The sequence below is a fragment of the Mytilus californianus genome, unplaced genomic scaffold (genome assembly GCF_021869535.1).
Source record: "Mytilus californianus isolate M0D057914Y unplaced genomic scaffold, xbMytCali1.0.p SCAF_7, whole genome shotgun sequence".
NCBI lineage: Eukaryota > Metazoa > Mollusca > Bivalvia > Mytilida > Mytilidae > Mytilus > Mytilus californianus.
Window position 1 is genome coordinate 37,650,570 of NW_026262723.1, and position 20,574 is coordinate 37,671,143.

At 30.5% G+C, this 20,574-nt stretch overlaps 1 protein-coding gene across 1 annotated transcript in view; it reads right to left on the reverse strand.

The window, feature by feature from the left end:
• LOC127707953 (sodium-independent sulfate anion transporter-like) overlaps positions 1 to 20,574 on the reverse strand; it is a 53,370-nt gene that overhangs the window by 19,319 nt on the left and 13,477 nt on the right. The window lies entirely within an intron of this gene.

Genomic DNA, 20,574 nt, shown 5'->3' on the forward strand with positions numbered 1-20,574 from the left:
CAGAAATTGAAAGCAATAAATCAATGCCTTCCCTTGTTTGAAAAGGCAAATTCTTATGGTAATCGTCCTCCCATGGGCAGATCCAGACAATGATATGGTCTGTAGTCTCCATGTTATTGACCCTTGGCAATACATTTGGAGTACTAAGGAAAGAGATTTGATGTTTATGAAATTCAAATGCTACATATTTTGATTGACTAACTGATTGCTGTTTGCTTATTGTCCAGTGGCAAATATTTCATGCATATTCAGGACGAGAAGAAGTTAATTAAAATTTTAACCGAACAATTTGAACAGTCATTTCTATTTCTGCATTGTATTTAATTTTTCAAATTTTGATGCAAAAAAGCACTCGTTCATATGTTTAAAAATTTTGTTTTTCAAAATTCTTTTTTTTTTAAATATTTTTGTAAAAAATAACCTTGGTAATTGAATTAACTAGTTATATCCAGAATACGTCAGATAAATAAAATCAAAGAAATATGATATAAAATTTACAAAATAAAATGAACAAAACATGTTTAGAAAGAAACAAATACACCATGTAATTAAATCTGGATAGATGAAACAAGGGTTCTTCAAATAGGAAAAACATGTTTTTTACATTTATTGCATGTACACATGATGTACCTGTGTTCGTCATTGTCCGATGTCTTTCAAGCATAAGAATATCGGTATATAATTTCAGATTGTTTACTTAGAATTTGCTTTAAATGACCTAATTGGTGTAGACATTTCTTTATTTTTGTTTACTGCTTTTTAATTTTGTCATCAACTTGACAAATAATATCCCTTAAGGGAATATAAACATAACACACGTTACTTGATCTGGGATGAAACTGTATTTACTAAGACAAAATTTTCTAGTAGTTTCCAAATATAATTTATTGTTGGTTGCTTAACGTCCAGTGGCAAATATTTCATTCATGTTCAGGACGATTCCAATAATACAGACATGCATAAAACAACAAAACCCTGGATGATGCATACATGCAAATAGGGCATGTTTTAAATTGTCCTTCAAAATAAAGACGATGGGCTAATTTCCCTTGTTTTAGGCTCACTTATAAATTTGTATATTTGACTGGATATAACTAGATAATTCCAAAAGCAAGGTATCAAAAAACTGTTTCTAAAAGAGAATTTAAAAAACAAAAATTATTTACATATGTAAAACTACTTCTTTTGTCTCCTAATTTGAAAAAAAATAAACATAAAAGTTGTCAAATCCTTCAGCAATTTGAATATTAAATAGTCTATATTATATACTTAGTTCTTAAAATATTTTCCAACAACTTTATATATGCCCATGAATTCACATCGTTATTTAGTCCTATATGTTGCTGTTCTAGCTTAAGACATTTTTGTAAAATTTGAACGGAAGGACATCTCTAACCAAAATGTAGTAATTTGTATCCAAAAGACAAAATATATATAGCTTTACTTTGACCAAAACATTGGTCTTGGTTTAAGAATCTCCTCCTCCTTTAGAAGTTTTTGGACAAATACTAAAAATTTACCAAAATCTGTCAAATTTGAAGTTTTGAGTTATCTTCAGGCATTTATGGTATGTGCTATCTCAATGACTTTAAAACACTGCTCCATTTATTTATACTTTGAAGATACAAAAGATAAGAAAGTCCATGTAAAGAATAGCTCACTTATAATGTTTTGTTAACTATTTTATGTATAACCTGTATTGCAATTGGAAATGTGAATAACTATAAAAAAGCAATCACATATGCTCCATGTTCTTAAAAAAATGTCAATTTCTCTCGTAAGAGACAAAATCCCTCATTTAAATTTCAATCAAAGCACAAAAAATAAACACACTAAAAAGAACAACTGCTATGATGCAATGAATGATTAAAGTTTTCTTGACATCCATTGGCAAATATTTCAAAGAAATAAAAAAAGGACATGGGCTTTGCTCATTGTTAAAGGCTTTACAGTGACCTAGAGTTGTTAATTTCTGTGTCATTTGGTCTATTGTGGAGAGTTGTCTCATTGGCAATCATAGCACATCTTCTTTTAATATAAAACAATAATTGCTAATTAGAAAGATTCTGTACAAAAACAAAATATTCAATAGGGCCAAAAAACTGCTGGAATCCTTGACTCCTTTACCATCATAACCACAACATGTATAATCAAAGTGCTTCTAGTGTAGTTGCATGGCTTAATTACCAAGCTTGTTAGAAAGACCAACTGCTAAGTAACCCTATATTGTAATGTTTGATTGATCTTTTCTTAACATCCAGTGGCAAATATTTCACAGACATTTAAAAAAGAAATTAAACAATAATTACCAATTTAGATAGATGAACAGCAAGCAAATTTAAAAGTTTTTTAAACATCCAGTGGCAAATATTTCACACACACTTAAAAAAGAAATTAAACAGTAATTACCAATTTAAAAGATTTCATAACATCCAGTGGCAAATATTTCATACACACTTAAAAAAGAAATTAAACAATAATTACCAATTTTAAAGAGTTCTTAACATCCAGTGGCAAATATTCCACACACATTAAATAAAGAAATTAAACAACACCAATTAGGAAGATTCTGTATAAAAATCAAAAGATTCTATAGGGCAGAAAACTGCTGGAACCCCTTGACTCCTTTGCTATCATAACCACAAAATTGTATATAACATGAGTTCATGTAATCCAACTAAGTGTTAACTTTATATCTAAATGTTTTACATTGTATATATCATCTAACTTTACACTCATATATCATTTTATAAATATGTGTCAATGTGCATAATATTCATGATCAAATTATTTTCTGTGTTAATATAAAATGAAATTTATTAATTTATTATGTAAAAAAGATTCTGTATAGAAGGTCAATCTAAGGCTGAGGCCAATGTTTTTTCACCAGAAAGCTAGTTGATCTATCAAAAGCATAAAAACAGGCATTACCAGGAAAGGGCACCCAATTATTTCCCCATTACTTCAATGCAATTTTATCCAAATTGAGGGGCAGATTTTTTATTCCCTATATTAGATTGCAAAATTTAAATTACTTTCTCATACTAGTAGCCTCCTTCATGGTTTCTGGGAGAATTCTTGGAAGGTCATGGCCGGCATTTAAGAGAGCAATACTGTTTTGAGTATTAAAAGGATCATTCTATTAACTACCTGGTTAAAATCGAAAATAAAATTTGGACCATTTACTCAGACAATCATCCACCCTATACATTTCAGAATCACTGAAAATTTAACAGAAGTTGAAAGTTTAATGAATACCCTTTAGATATACTACAAATTTAAGCATCTTTACATAACTTCCATCTCGGTACAACATCCCATTTAAAAGATGGTAGATTTATTAAGGGACTTCATTCGTGGGTACTGGACTGGTATCTGTAACTGGGATCCTATTCCACCTGTCTAAAGCTCTGTAAATTATCATACTTTTAAAGCAGTCAACATGCTTTAAATGAATAACAGACAGAAAAAGTGATTTTTAAGGCTTTTGTGGCTCTTCTCCTTTGGACTTCAAACGGGAAAAAAACGTAATGTAGCACATAATGTAGGGCAGAAATTTTGTCTGATAATAAGTCTCATATCAACCCCTCAAATATATGTTAGTTAAAGGGTTCCTTTATGTGTATTAAGAGTGACACTCTCCTGCCAAAAGATATATATATATATCAGATTTAGACATCCATATTCCAGATTTGTTTGTGTATTGCAAAAATTATAATGACAGGTACAACAAGATGTGAAATCAAAATATCCTAAAGATTAGTAACAATAAATTCTCTTATATTTGCGTACTGTTATCTTTTTCTCACATGATGAGGTATTTCTTGTATCATACTGAATGGAGTATGATATGAATAACCAATACTCAAATGTGCTTATTTGATTGGCCAATCATTCAATGTGATATGAAATTTTGACATTTCCATTGGCTATTTGTTAGGTCAATGATGACTTTCAAATGTTTACACTCTGGAAACAGAGATTTGTAATTTCTTCACTAATATAACTCAATATCAAATAAAAAGTAATTAAAGTAATGGTAAAAAATGATGATGACAATCGTGCAAGACACTCATGAGTAGTCAAGGTTAGCACCACCCCCCCTCCCCCAGTATGTTATTTGTCCCATGTAATTGTATTTGTGTCTTTTACTTTCTTGGATGATAGGGTTGGCTTAGTTGGTGCAGTCTTCCATGATATAAGATATGTTTTCTTAATTCAGACTGATAATCTCTTTTTGTTATTTCTAAAGTTTCTATATGACGTTCTTTCTAGAAATTTCCTAAAATTTGAACACCTTGACATTGTTTACATAAATTTTTGTAAATAAAAACTATTACCGATTTATTTATTTTTTTAAATCCTCTGATCGAATTTTACCGTCACTGGGTACAAATGTAAGTCAAGAAAATAGTCTATTTTAACATTTATTATTTGTAAAGTATTACTTTAAAAATGTAATTTAATACTTTCATTTAAAAAAAAACATACTGTTATGTAATAGATAACAAACATCATAAATATTACTTAGTGAAAAAGTGATTTCAACGGAAAGTATGAGGCTTTCATCTCTCCTGCTTAACTTGACAAAATCGTGTTTTACATATAACAAATATGTGGGACAAGGACAGGTGAACAACAAGCAAACAGACCTCCAGAAAGAACTACAATAATAACCTTGAAAAAAAAATGTTTTAATATATATTTTTTTTAATTGAAGAGTCCTGATGTTACTAAAATTAAATCCTTCATTACATAAATTTTCAGTCCTAAGCAAAAGAGAGCTGAAAGATACCAAAGGTATATTCAAATTCATAAGTCGAAAAAAAAACTTACTGACAATGCCATTGCAAAATACAAAAACGATCAAATGACAAACAACAGTATACAAAACACAACATAGAAAACTAAAGACTGACAAAGTAACATCAAATCTCCAAATTTTTGGACCCAAAAAAAATTAAAAATTTGGAGGTTCAAAAAATAATAGGATTTTTTACTCTATCTTTACATTCTTGTACTGGTTTCTCCTTCTTTTTTTGCATTCTTTTGCAATGCAGGTGCTTTTTGGAATTTACTGGTTTCCTGCTGAATGCAAATGCATTCTTTAATTGGTTTTTGATATTCAGTTTAGTTGCAATTTTGGGTTTATATTTCACTCATTTATACAACAATTGGCTTGTCTACACATTTTCCAAGAGGCATGAGAATTGTTGAGGAATCTCACAAATATTTGGAAATATCCTAAAGTTGCACTTTTTTTATATATATAATTAAGAATAAATTCAAGATTTCTTCTGCCAACTTACAGAAAATAATCTAAAAATTGAAGAAAAAAATTGCTCCCAGTTATCGGCTATTAGATAAATCAATAAAAACAAAAACACCTCCAAAAGTAGATTTAAAATAGCAATAATTCTACAATTTGAATATCATAAACAAATGACATCAGAATCTGTATTACGTTAGTTTAATAATAAGATGTCAATAACACGGAAGACGTAAACAAATTATGTCAATGTTACGTAACGCTCTATTACACAAAGTCATAAACCAATATGATGTCATAAGTTAAATCCCGTCCTCTGGTCACAACATTACTGATGAACAACATTATCAGACATTAAATTACCCATTTCTATTATCAATCGTTCTCGTTGGCTAATTTTGTAATTCAGTTACATGAAAAGTAAAGAAACAGTCATTTAATTCGGAAAACAACAATTTGTTTTTAAAGATTTGTATCTTTGTATATTTGGTTCTAGCTGTAATTGTATGAATCACCATGGAAAAACATAACAGCTTACCCATTTTGTTTACAATAAGCAAAACTGTCCAACTATTGTAATGGTCATCTAAGATTCTGACATCATAATTTACAAAACAAAAACAAAAATCAGTGATCCATGATTCTTGAAGATCAATATGTAAACAATAGTTGAATCTTGTGGCCCGAAATAGTTTTTAAAAAAAGTAAAGAGAGATTCTGTTGGTTCATTTATTTTCATGGGTACCAATTTTCGTGGATTCTTGATTTTGTAGTTTTCGCAAAATCTGTATTATAACAAGTCTTTACCCTCCAAAATCCTGGAAACTATAATTGTACCCAATGAAATGATAAGAATCCACTGTATGAAACCTATACTTAGATGAAATAGAAAAACAACAAAAGATATGGGATATCCATCCATGACACAAAATCAGTACATGCACAGCAAAAACCACACAAAAAGCAAAGGAACAGTGCTTTTATTGCTGTCCTTAATCTCAAAGTCATTATATATGTTTAACAAATCTGCTGCTGTTTTGTATACATTTATCATCATAAACACAACAGAAATGCAAATATGCACAAAATCTATAAAACAACAACTTATAATTCTAGGCTACAAACAATAAGTAAAAAAAGACAAAATCAGAAGAAAGTTAACAACATAAAAAATTATTTAAATAACCAAAAGACAATTTTTAAAACAAACGTATATATAGATTCTGCCACTGCATTGATTGTGATACAATATTTATCCACGTGAGACAGTTAAATTTTCAATTTAATACACGAAGCTTGCCGAGCATTTTAAATATTTAAAAATTAACTGTCAAGAATAGAAATATAGTATTGCACGATATTTGGTGGTAGAATCTTTTCAGGGGTGGATCCAGCCATTTATAAAAGGGGGGGTTCCTAACCCAGGATAAAGGTGGGGGTTCCAACTTTATGTCCCCATTCAAATGCATTGATCGTCAAAAAAAAAGGGGGTTCCAACCCCCAGAAACCCCCCCCTGGATCCGCCACTGCTGTTTCTCTAATCATTTTTAGACAATATGCAGACAAATTTAATCCTTCTTTTCAAACAATCTGCAAAAAGATGTGTTCTTTCTGTATGACATCATCAGGCATGGTAGCCTTTTTTCATGATGTCACAATAGGAAATTCAAAAGAAATCAAGAACATTTGAGGTCACAATTAAATTTTGACAAATGAAGACCTGAGATCAAAAGAACCACACTTTGATTAAATAAAATAAATCAAAGGGTCAGGAAAAGGATAAAACAGGTAAGAATTAGAGAAATATATATACATGTATCAATTCATTTAAGTGATAAATCTGAGTTATAAAAGTCCAATGAAAAATATGCACTGCACTATGTAAAAATCCTACAAAATGACCCTGAAAACCAAATATGCAGCACTTTGTTAACAAATCACAATTTTGAACATGTTTCTATTACATTTTATCAATATCAGTCAAAAGTCTGCTTCTTACACTTTGTCAATGATAAAAAGCAACCCTAACTAACAGTTCATTTTACTCAATAACCTCTGGGTGTCAGACAAGACAGGGGAGTGAAACATGTTTGTAATAATTACCCCCTACAGCAGTCATTCTACACTATTGTCCTTGTTGATCTTCAGATCCTGTTTGTATATAAGGTGATAATAATGATAACTGTCCAATAATGTCACCCAGTGAGATAATATACATTATCGCATTCCATCAAAGATAAGTTCATAATTATCAATTCGATTGTTTTTACAAGATTTAGTACAATTTTCAATTAAATTTTTTGTCTAGACTCAGGTCAGGCTATTTATTTACTTTATACTATAAAATAAGAAATTAATATGATGTTTTGTCATTAGTCTGCTTATGCAAGAGGCTTTGTCCTTTAATCTTTTCCAAGGGGGAAACACAAAGACAGAAAACATTTAAAAATTGTTTCTCACTATCAAGTAATCATTATTTCTACATATTGCCAAATTTAAAAACAAAACAAAACAAATAAATTAAAACCTTGACCAATCCCCCTCTCAAAAAACAAAAAAAACATATAAAACAAAACAAAACAAAAACAAAACAAAAAACAAATAAAAACAAATAAAAACAAAACAAAAAACAAAACAAAACAAAACAAAAACAAACAAACAAAAATACCATGGGTCATCCAAAATAAACTCCAGAAAAGGAGAAACAAAAATAGTCAAATTTCTAAAGATAGAATTCTTATCTGCTTAATTAGCTTAATTTACACCCATGGTGTTCATAGATAAATTTCTAAATTTAGGAAATTAGCAGAATTTGCTCTATGGGAGACAATGACATTGTGGTCATACACTTCTAAATTTGAAATGAATTTGTCCTGTAGCCAGGACGTCTTTGAGGGGGGTTGGGTTATTTGGAGTCCTGATGTTGTGACTTTAACAGTCATTTAAGGAATTCACTCACAGTTCACCAATTTTGTTTTTGACTTTTTGTCAGATATTCAGAAATTTCTATGGTTTTATCTTGTGTGCTATTAAAAATTTAGACTGCTAACCCCTACATTTCTTTTCATATCTTTATAACATATAGTTTTAAAAGCGATTTTGAAATTCTGATAAAATTTCTGTTATTTTTTCATAGTTTTTAAAAGAAAACAGGTGCGAATGTTAAATGTATAAAAAATCTAGAGAGAATAGTTTCCCCCCAAATTTTCAATGGCTTTAAGTTTCTGGATGTTCTCTTTATCAAGTTCCTCATGCCAGAACATTTTTTTTCTTGAGGTCAAAACTCTTTGAAGAACATCCATAGAAGTGCAGTACGCATTACACAAATATTGTCGGGAGAGTGTCAAGCAAATAAAAGACTTATTCAGCATCATTTGTTTAGATGAAGTTTATCAGGAATGATGCTTTTTAAAATTTTACAATCCTATGAATAAAAATTAGGTGAGGTATCAACCCATCACCACAGAAAAAACAAAAAGAAATCAGCAGTCAACAAAAGACAGCTGCCTATACAGCCTGACAAACTCTAATTCATGTTGTGTCTAATATAAAATACTGAAAAACCAACTTAATTTCATGTATACTTTATTTCCCGTTAAGTTCTCTCTAGCTACCTTCGCTGTGATTTATTTTCTTGATCTTTTCATTTTCTTGTTTTATATATATATATATATATATATAAACAAGTCTAAATTGAAAACAACGTTCAAACCTTTGATTGCGTTGGATAAAAACCGCAATTTTTATACGTGTGCATGTAAAACAAATTTCTTGGTAGAGGGGTCTAAATACAGCACAAACAACATTTTCCAAAAGGCCAAATGAGTGAAAAAGTATATTTTAACAAAACGCATTTGACTAGCAGGTCGAACAACTGATGTTCTTAAACCCTGCTGACTGCCATTGACGACTGCCAAATAAACGGATCACAAGATGTAACAAAATAGTTCTTATCATTAATTTATTACCAAACAGAAAACACTAAACTTGCGGAAAAGATGGTATATATATATATTTGGAAAGATCCAAGTTTAAATTAACATAAATTTGCGTTATTTTTCTACTTGCGAAAATCGCGAAAATGAAGTAAGTTGGTTTACAGTAACTGTAACAAAGACTATCACAGGTCTGCCATCAATACAAAAATACAAGAAGAGAGTAAACATAAACATATATACAACCATTAAAAAGTTTCTTCTGACTTGGGATAGGCACATGAACATGTGTTAGGCTTAAACTTGTTTTCTCAAGATCCCCCTTTTAACCTTGATAAGTGGAATGACAAATGTTTTTCTACATTCTAATTTTCATTGTCATTTCTTTCATGTTGATCATAGCTTTTTTCATCTGTTAGGGCATTAAACACCATCATATAAATACAATCATCAGTTGAGGAACCTCTAAAGAAATTTAAGTTGTTGAATCTCATAATGCACAATTAGACTGAACATCTAATATAAGCATTACCAACAGACACACTTCTGGACAAGGTGATGTTACTAACTTTTACATCATTTTGTCTCTGGTGGAAGTTGTCTCATTGGCAATCATACCACATCTTCTTATTTTTATATCTATTCATAGAACTCATTTTAATCTTTATATATGTTTTAAAAACAAAATTTGCTTCAGAAATATAATATTGACCTAAGCTGTACTAGTTTTAAGAATAGAGAAACACTTAACCGTAATCTGTATTGCATGTCTTTATGTATTCAAGGCTTATAAATGAGGGTGGCAATGATATCTGAAGATGTTGAGATTTGAGGGGTACCAATGTTCTTCTTTGATCTCTGGCTTTGATGTAAAATTTACACAACTGTTTATCTCGATACGTAAAGTTTATCCAAATTTCGCAGTGGATTTTAGGGATATATACACAAGTCAATAAATTTGTTTCGGAATGATTTGCGGTGAAAGTAAATGCCACAAGTTCAAGGATATCATAAATTTGTTCCTTTAAAACTATTCTACTTGAAAACATTGATAATTTTGTTTAATTTCACAATACTTCAATGATACTTTGAATCATGTTTAAACTGTTAAAGACCTAATCCATAAATAATCAAACTTTAAAAAATGATGACACTTCAAACAATGGAATTATTTTTCAATGTTTGTTTTGAAAACTATATTTGTATTATCATTACATAATTCAATAAGTTTACAATTGTTAAATCATTGTGCACCTCAACAACCCGAATAAAACGTTATATACATTGTACATACAATTATGGTTATAATGCAATGAAAATTTATTTTTGAAATAGAAATATTTGAAAAGCAGACCTTTTAAGTGTGCCACAATCAGAAAGAATCTGGTAATACATGTAATACATGTACAGAGTATAAGAAAGGAGCATATATATATATAACTAAGACTAGCAATGCCGGATCCTAGGGGTGGGGGGTCCGGGTGTTGGAACCCCCCTTTTTTTTGACGATCAATGCTTTTGAATGGGGACATAATTATGGTTGGAACCCCCCTTTAAAAATGGCTGGAACCGCCCCTGACTAGTCTACCAGTCCTTCAATATCAGCAATAAGCTTCTTCCTCCTTTTGTCAATCAAGATAGAAATATACAAAATTTTAACAGAAAATCTGACAGATGTAGTCATGTGTTGTTGTTACAACTGTATTTTTTTTATTTTGTCAGTAACAAATGGAATTTGAAAAAAATTCATGCAGAAATGTTTATGTCAAAATTCAGACACAAAACAGCTCCTGATTACTGATTATCACCTATGGTAGTTCGAGACTGCTCTGTTGTCCCAAACAAGTCTTGAAAAATGCCACTGATGTCAAAGCAATCTCAGGAAATAGCAAAGTTACGTGAGAGAACAGTGTTCTCCCCAGACATTTCATTGGGCATCCTGGTAAACAAGGACATTTGAAATACCATCTTGTTTCTAAAAATTATAGCATCACATCCATAATATAATCTATAAGAAAACCAATTTAGATAGCATCACATTCAAGAAATATAGCATCACATGTAACCATGATGCTAAAAGGCCCTGGGGAGAACACTGAGAGAAAATCCCATATTTAATTTTTTATATGAAAAATAAATTTTATAGAATGATCCCAAACTTTTCCTACATTGGTAATAGTCTGGACTTATTTCAAACGAGGGTTAAATTTGTTTCTTTCAGTTATCTCATAGCAAAAGTTTGTAAAAAGTTTTGACATAAATAACAATGGACAACTGAATATTGCGAAAGGCCAGTAACAGTTCCAATTTTCAAAAGTCTTACACAAATTAAATAAGTTCAGAACATAAGTCAACATTGCTTCTTAACCATTTGGATTGACTACAGGATTTCTACTGGGCTGGATGATAAATTGTACAAAAACCTACCATCTTTTGTCATTTTTCTCCTTACTTACCATAAAATTAACAAATCAGCTGATCACAAGTTTTAACCTTTTCCTTTATAAATAGAGAACACTGAATGATTATCTTTTGTATGTATAAATATATATTATACATACTGGTAACAGATTGACAATGTATTTATCTTGTCTTGGCAACAGATATCATCTTTTCAAAAAACTGATCAATAAACAATTTTTCTACAAACGTTGATAAAAGGATGGCAGTAAGGTTAAAAGAAAATGGAAATAAACAAATGCCCTTAGTGTATATTAGTTTGTAAATATCGAAAATTAGTAAACAATGTGTGCATGTTTTAAGTTAATTTATTTTTTCTTTATGTTTATAATTGAGTAAACTAAACTAGTTACTGCTAACAAAGCTAAACTTCCCTTCTCTTGTTAGATTTGATCAGAGAAACTACAAAAAAGGTTCTGATCAGAAACAAAATAAAAGATGTATGGTATGATAAAAATTCTGACAAATTTCCTTAATTTTTTATAAGGGGTTTAGGAGAAGCAGATACAAATGTGTACTACAGTGTGGATAGTGAGCCAAGGCTCCGTGTTGAAGGCCGTACTTTGACCTATAATGGTTTACTTTTACAAACTGTGACTTGGATGGAGAGTTGTCTCATTGGCACTCATACCACAACTTCTTATATCTATATACAGTGTGGATATGACAATGTAATGTTATGCTTAGGTACACCCCCATCGCTATATACTATCTGCTTCAAAATGTAGGAGATGTAAATTTAATATTGGTAAGCCATAAAGGCATACTGCGGCCTGGATCCAGGATTTGATGTTTCGGGGAGAATTAGGAATTAGGGGACCTTATTTTGATGAAAAATAGGCTGTAAATTTATCTTTATTACATTATTTTTTCTTATTTAAGGGAGGGGAAGACTAGCTGGGTGCTACACTGCCTAAATATATAAATATGTTATTATTGTAACTTTTGCACAATAAATTTTTGTTCGTGTCCAAATATTACATGTGTGATATCACTTTATGAACTTATGATTAAAAACATCTATTCTTCAGATTCATTGTGTTTGGTACAAGCCAGGGGCGGATTCAGGCGGGGGCGTGGCTGGCGGGCTTGCGCCCCCCTAAAATTTGCAAAGCATGGGTTGTCCACAGCTTAATAAAAAATATTTCGATAATTTTATCTCAAAACTCAAAAAAAATTTCATTTAGGTTTAACCAAACATCTTGGATCCGCCCCTGCAAGCTACAGTATTCAAATGGCAATTCCCAATGGAATATAAACATAAAGATATTTGGGATCCTAATAGCCAAATCTGAGATTTTAGAACCCAAAGAACACATGATATTCTACAAAATATGATAAAAGGCCTGTTAACAAATAAAATGGCCTTGTTATTGTATAATCAAAGTACTGAAGTACTGAACATCGGATGACCACAAGTTCTTGAGGATGGTCAAAAGCACTTGTCTCAGAAAAAAAACAACATATCTCTTTACCTGAAACTGAGGTTAATGTACAGAGATATATTTTTTTCTAGACAAGTGCGTGCGAGTATGATGAATAAATGACAGGAAATTCAACTTCACCGTAATAACTATTATATTGTAGTGATACAAATCAGTATACACTGATTTGTTGTTATATATTATATTAAAATAACAGTTACATATATATATGATTTGCATCCGTTTGTATGTATAGATTATTACATGGCATTTTTCATATCAGACCCTTTATCGGCCCTAGGTCATGATATCAGCCCAAGAGCTGATATCATGAATGAGGGCCGATAAAGGGTCTGATATGATAAATGACATGTAATTATCTTTTTATCATATACTTCAACAGAAGAAATACAGACAAGAACTATTAATTAAAATTTTGTCTTTCCATGAATTTTTAGATAATAATTTACAGACAACCAAATACAAATGTCTTAACTTTTATTGTTTTTATTGATATTACAAGCATTTTATTTATCTTGTCACAACAATTAACATGTTCTTAGTTTGAAATTTGCTCCTCAACTATTTTGTGGAAAGTCTTAAATCACTTGCAGTTTTCCGTTTTCGAACAATTTCCGGAAAAGCACGACGTTGCATGCGATAAACGTCACGGAAATTAACGGAAAGGCATGTGATAACATTCCGGAAGCAGTCAATAAAGGTTCCTTTATCAGCCCGCTGAGGAAATTCTTAGAAATCTGATAAATAAACCTACATGTAGTAGTCCTTTCATAGCCTTTTAATATTTTTAAATGTTATTGAACTGTAAAATTTTAGTAATATTTTATACAAGTATATGATAAATCATTCTATTCTACTGTTCTAATAATAGTGCAATACAAGTGCATGGTCATATGCAACTATACCAGTCATAATTACGTTCGATAACTCTGCATGTTACTGGTTTAATTAGGTTTTATGAAAAATTTACTGGTAACCCGTGTGATGAATGATTATTTTAGAAAATTGAAAAATATAGATATTTCACCTCGGGGTTTCGAGGTTTTTTTTTATTAATATAAAATAATACCATAAAATAATTTCTATAAGAATCGGACCATACTAATCTACATAAGTCTTGTCAAAACTTACATGATCCTACATCGTGATTATGTGCCGTGTTTGTTTTCATTGATCACGTTGATGACTTAATATCTCCTTAATCAAGCTATGTACTTGGGTATTATTAGAGTGACAATAACGTATCATATTTAATTGCAATATAAACAGTGAAATTAAATTGTGTTATTTGCATGAGTAAAATTAGTGTCGAACATCGTCTACGTTTGGAAATTGTTTGGTCGCCATTTTTTTACGTAACTTCGAAATTTTATCAAAACAAATAGCATGCATCCACTTTATCAAAATGACAAAATATTTGATTCTATATGCTGTTTTAAGGTAAGACAAAAACTGAAAACGTATGCATCCAACAGTTTTTTGATTTTCATCGTAAAAATATTACAATATATATTTTCACAAGTCGACCTACGCTGTCAACATGGTCTATGTAAACAATGCATGGTTGATGCATATGAATCTTTGTTTTGAGTGCGAGAGACTGTTTCTAATAAATATATTAAATTAAAGGTGAAATAAGAAATTCTTAAAAGCAATAAGACACACTTTAATAAATATTTCACAAATTACTTTTTAATTAATTGCTAAATGAATACATGTCGTGTCTTTGTTTACTTACGACATCGGCCGCCATTTTCAAAATATTGTTAACGAATGCCAAAATGTAAACTTTTCAATCAAATTTTGAAGCAAAAAGTTTGTTACCTAAACTGATTTGGGTTTCGATTTCATTTAAATGAATGTGTTGTCGATCTTTCTAGGGGTTGGAAGGATATTATTAACAAATAATAAGTTGAGAACATTGATCATATAAGAAGGTCCCATTGCAATTTTATTGAGTTTTAACGAAGAAGTCAACGGAGGCTGTGTGGTTATGTCATCTCCATTTTCAAACTTAATTTGAAGCAAGAAATTATATTTCTGAACTGAAACTTAAATCATTTTTAATTGTAAAAATGAAAATACTATAAAACGCGGGGTTGGAAGGTAAAATACACAATGTAACAAAAAAGTTATGATCGTTTAATCTATGTAGCCCGTTCATTTTCATTGATAATCAATCGGCCATTAATGATATACAACTGAATTGTAAAAGTCACGTGATGACCGCGATAGTTGGACATGGGACACTTTTCTGTAAAAATTCGATTTTTCTAAGATTGGATACGAGTAGGCATTCATATTTTCCCGCAAAAACAATTACAGAGTTACCGGTCCTGTCGCAAAACGTTCTTTGAGATATTCTTCCGCATGCTTTAACACAATTTTTCGGTACGTGTGCATTGATATTATCAATGATTTTTTACTTATATATATATATCTAACTACAAAACATTTTCACATTATTAATTTATGTTGTAAACAAAAATATTTTTATCAGTATTCATTGAAGAGATGTATTTATATCAAATGACAAGGAATGTTATTTTGCACTCGTTTATGTGCGCATATTTATCATGTTTATAGATCGGTTACAAACCCAAAACTAATTTACATAATGGAAATCTAGGCGATAGCAATACATCGGAGTGACCTCAAGGTCATCACGATGTAAAAAGTGATCTTAGAATATTATATGTATTTTTTTCAAGTAAATTCTCTGACTAAGGGACAAAATATCTGGACATTATAACAACTACTTCTAAAAACAGTAAGAAGCAATCAAAGAAATTACTCTGGAGTTAAAAAAAACTCTGGTCCAGTGAGCAGCAAACAGTAAAAAGGAAAATATGGCATAAATAAATTTGAAATTATGACATTTTAAAGCCATCATTGATTTGTTACCACACTTTTGCTGCTGTAGAAGCTCAGTCTACAATAGTTTAGTTACTTTTATACTCTTTTCAAGTACAATGACATTGAGTATGCATGGTAATTTATGTATGAATTTATTATTATTGAATTACACTTGACATAATTTTTTCAAAAACAATAAACAATGGCCAGGTTGGGAGAGAAGCCTTGAGAAGTGGTAGGAAAACCATGGGAAGTTCATCCATCAGAAACCAAGCCTTAAGAATAATTTAATGCTTCATATAAAAGAAAAACAAACTCAAGTTAAATTTTAAACAAATTTTATTTTTCTGTATTTATCTTGTCTATTTTTATTATGTTATTTTCACTTTTCATTGTTTTTCTCACCTTGACAACACATATTGTAACCTAAAATTTATTGTACCACTTTTGGTACTTCAGTAATTAATTTCTGTATGTAAATTGTCCCGATGATGCCTGCCTGGCAGGCAAAACAATATGTCAACCAGCTTAATAAAAATTGCAGACTCTTTGGAGTATTGTTGTCAATTTTAATTATTTTTTTTATGTTATAGTAGTTTATTAGGACTAAATGTACTTAAATGTTTGAACAAAGATAATGGTGCCCATTCAAAAGATTAAATTGTATGTTTTGCAAAATGTTTGTCATCCCAAGGGTATCTTCAATAACACAGATTATCTCCCTTGATTTTCTTACATTTGACACAAGGACACATACCTAAAGTGAGCATGTGTTTTACTATGACGGATGCACTGTATCAATATGCAATCATAACTGATTGGACTTGAGATGTGACAAAATGTTACATGTTGTTTGTTGTTATTTTTTTAATTAAGGTCTTAATTACAATGTTAACACCACAAATTGCACTTATCATATTTCAAAGATGTATGTCAGTTTACTGCTAGTAGTCTGTTGTTATTTATGTATTATTGTCATTTTGTTTATTTTCTTTGGTTACATCTTCTGACATCAGACTCGGACTTCTCTTGAACTGAATTTTAATGTGCGTATTGTTATGCGTTTACTTTTCTACATTTGCTAGAGGTATAGGGGGAGGGTTGAGATCTCATAAACATGTTTAACCCCGCCGCATTTTTGCGCCTGTCCCAAGTCAGGAGCCTCTAGCCTTTGTTAGTCTTGTATTATTTTTAATTTTAGTTTCTTGTGTACAATTTGGAGTTTAGTATGGCGTTCATTATCACTGAACTAGTATATATATTTGTTTAGGGGCCAGCTGAAGGACGCCTCCGGGTGCGGGAATTTCCTCGCTGCATTGAAGACCTGTTAGTGACCTTCTGCTGTTGTCTGTTCTATGGTCGGGTTGTTGTCTCTTTGACACATTCCCCATTTCCATTCTCAATTTTATGTGCAATTAAGTTTTATTTTGCGCCTTTTAAAATGTTTTTTTTTAATATTCATCAAGGTATACTATAGTTAAAAGTTAAAAATTTAAATACTGGTCAAATTTTGCTGTAATACTATCAATCAAAGTTAATTATAAACAAAACAAAGATATTTTCTGTCTTGTTTAAAGGAATTTATTAAAATTCATGGAGATATAATAAATTCACATTTTTTCAATACATTAAAATGAAATCTCTGGTTGAAAAAGTTGGGTTTTTTTGCTTAACCTCTTAATTCAATTTCTGATTTCAAATTTATGATATTTTTCACCAAGAGATAATAGATATTATAAAAAGGTTGACAATTTAAAAAAACATTTTATAAAGCTTTGCAAAATTTCCGTTTTAAGAATAATTCCATTCCCTGGCAGTTTTGAAATTTTTCCATTAGGTTCAACTGTTAATTACGTCATTTGAATACATATTTCATCATATCAGTGCCCTTATTATGACCCCTCACCTATTATCAGGATAATACAGCCTAAATAGCCGTAGAGTAACTGACTTTTTCCTTGTAACCTAATTTTGAAGAATTATATTTTCATGTCAACCATATAATGCATGCATCTTCCATGATATAATAGCCTTCATTTTATCTCTTCGTATGTTAGTATGATTTTTAGGCATGTCTAATGACGACAACATATAAAGTATCGAACACCCCATCCATTCTTGGGTGATTATTTTCCCAATGCAGAAAGTTTAAAAATAATTGAAAAATGTGTAAATGTATACTACATGTATTAAGGTATGTTTTTTTTTTATAATTTTCACTTGTGCTACACTTGTGCATATGGATCACCAGGACAAAGGGTAACATTTAGAACTGAAGACCCGCACTAGTAAACTTGATCATGCAGTGTGGGAATTACAAATTCCAATTGAGTCAACGACACTCACCTATGTTTATTATAGCTTAAGATGCACTGATATCATATTCAATGTAGATTCAGAAATAAGAAGGTGCACTATAAGGGTCCTATAATAGGTCTAAAATTTCAAAAAAACAAGTAGCTTAATTGAATGTTATTTGCTTTACTTCCAAAGGCAAATATTTCATGCATGTTCAGGACAATAACAAGAGGCTCTAAAGAGCCTGTGTCGCTCACCTTGATATATTTGCACCTTCAACAATGGGCACTTTCCAACATTATAATCTAGAATATAATTCATGACTAAATTTATTTTATATCTTGTCTAGCTGATCAATTTTTCTTTATTCACTTAAGTTTTCCCCCAAAATGCAAATATTAGTAAAAATCCACATTAAAGTGCAATAACTCCTAAAAAGAGTTGACTGACAACATCTTCAATCTTGATATATTGTAGATATTGATCATCTTGTCCTGCTCATCAACTTTGCCTTTTAAAGTTTTTATCTATCTATTATAGCTTTCAAGATAGTAGAAAAAAGAATGTGTCCATAGTACATGGATGCCCCACTCGCACTATCATTTGTATGTTCAGTGGACCATGAAATTGGGGTCAAAACTCTAATTTGGCATTAAAATTAGAAAGATCATATCATAGGGAACATGTGTACTAAGTTTCAAGTTAATTGGACTTCAACTTCATCAAAAACTACCTTGACCAAAAACTTTAACCTGAAGCGGGACAGACGGTCGCACTATCATTTTCTATGTTCAGTGGACCGTGAAATTGGGGTCAAAACTCTAATTTGGCATTAAAATTAGAAAGATCATATCATAGGGAACATGTGTACCAAGTTTCAAGTTGATTGGACTTCAACTTCATCAAAAACTACCTTGACCAAAAACTTTATCCTGAAGTGGGACAGACGGACGGATGCACAGACCAGAAAACATGATGCCCCTACTACTATCGTAGGTGGGGCATAAAAATGATAAATATTGTCATGTAATGGCAAAAAATCCTATAAGGAGTTGACTGACTATTTAGGCCATGCTGACATATATGTAGATCTTGTCTTGCTGATCATTTTTGATTTTTAAATTTCTATATATCTATTATAGTTTTTCAAGATAATATGCAAACATGCATACAATTGGTAAAAATGTCATTCAAGGGCAATAACTCCTATAAAAAGTCGACCTCAATTTTAGCAATATTGATTTATTTGTAGATCTTGTTTTGTAGATATTTTTTGCTATTCAAAGAGATGATATCATCTGACACAATTTTTAAACTAGATACCCCAATGATGATTGTTGGCAACTTTAGTTCCAATTGGTCTCATAGTGTCAAAGGAGAAGGTTTTGGTAAAAGTTAACAGACAACAGAAGACAAAAGACAGACAATGACAAAAGGCAAGTGATGAGAATAGCACACTTTGGGTCAAGTGAGCTAAAAATATAAATAAATTGAAATTGAAATATATAAAATTACAAACTGCCTGTTTTCAGTTTTGTTAAACTTCAAATTTATAAAATAAACATAATAGATGAAAATGTTAAATCAAAAGTTCAGAATTCAATTAAAAATAAGGGCAAATAGAGTCCTTATTTCACCATGTTTTTTTTTTAAATTGTGAAATATGTAGCAAGGTAATTATCAATTATTGAATTAAACAGTCTTGCATCCAAACCCTTCAGAGTGAAAATTTCATATCTTCTCTCAATTATAAAATGGTTAACTAAAGCTGTAAATCTGTCGTCTCATGCTGATAAAGGGACAGATAATATTACTTAACAAACAGATGTTTAAAACAAAAAACTGAATTTGTAATAACAGTAGAGATGATAATACACAATGTGTCCAGTTTATGATATTACCATTCCAGGACAGGAACAATGAAATTAATTGAAATTTTGATTTTCATAACATTTTTATAACCAATCATGGAAATTAAATATTACAAAGGATGAAGGAAAATTTGTGATGTTATATTTCCCTACACATTAAAAAAAATTGAAAATTTTATTTGTCTTCCTATAATTTTTAATTTGTATTACATGTTAACATTTATAATTACTAAATATTCACATTTGTATTTACTATTAATGCAACAATTACCACCAATTATCAAGAAAACTAAACATGTGGTATTCATCAACTAACAAACTTATAATTGGAGTTACAAATTTATTTGAAAATTTTGTGTTTTCTAAGTGGTGTTGGTGATAAGCTAATTTTCCATCCAACATCATTTTGATGCGAATTCTTGGGCATAGTTGTAGGACTG